Source organism: Pimephales promelas, chromosome 3, assembly GCF_988280905.1.
Source record: "Pimephales promelas chromosome 3, fPimPro1.hap1.1, whole genome shotgun sequence".
Taxonomy (NCBI): domain Eukaryota; kingdom Metazoa; phylum Chordata; class Actinopteri; order Cypriniformes; family Leuciscidae; genus Pimephales; species Pimephales promelas.
Window position 1 is genome coordinate 21,124,408 of NC_142771.1, and position 1,024 is coordinate 21,125,431.

Consider the following 1,024-nt stretch of genomic DNA (forward strand, 5'->3'; position numbering starts at 1 on the left):
TGTTGTCTTTTCCCCCTCCGCGTTACAGGAGCAACACAAACAACAAAACAGAACAACAAACGTTTACCTGACGGACGATATCAGTTGCTGTCCTCATCTGTGAGAATATTGTTAAGGTAAACGGTTCTCTGTGATAGATATGGTGGTTTTGATTCATCACAGTGACTCGATATTAAGTAATGACGCTGTCTGCAGGCCACATCACTCCAGTCCAGTCTCGTAGGCGATGCCGTCGATGACAAGTGTTTTTTTTTTTTGTTGTTGTATTTTTTGCAGATCAGTGAATCATAAAATGTTGAGTCGCCACAAGCATTCAAAAGCGGTCTAATTATCATATATTCATCTAATCTAAGATTTAATTGACCATTTTCGAGTAATGATTCATTGGAATATTTTTTAACACAACAACGTTAGACCTTGAACAGCAGCGCCATTTTGATTTTTAACGGGAATGAAAGCGAGGCTTTGAGGGATCGAAAAAAAAAAATATGTGGAACACTGCAATCCTTCTAAGAAACTTCAATAGACATAAAATTCCAGACAACAAGAGCTGTGGAAAATGATATCCAGGAGCTTTACAGCGGATGCCATTGAATAACAAAAACAAAAAAACTAAAACAAAACACACACACACAAAACAGGATGTAATGTTTATCCCTCAGAGCCTCGCTTTCATGGCACAGCTCTTTATGGTCTATTTCACTTGCTAATAGTGAAACACCAGTGACACGTTCTTCAGGTCAAAACCTTACAGTCTATGGTCACAACTCTTGAGAGAAACTTCCCACCCAAGAAAAATGTGACAGATAGAAAACAACTGCATGACCATATTGACTGGAAATTTTCTTACTTGACATATCTACACTAGTGTACTCGTGCTGCGGACAAGTTGGAAGACAGTCACAGTTAATGAATAACTAATGAATACCTATTTAAATGTAATCCAATACCTGACCACAGAGTTCCTCTTGAATGGTATTGGTTGGTGAAACCTGTCACCCAGACAACAGGGCACATAGATAAA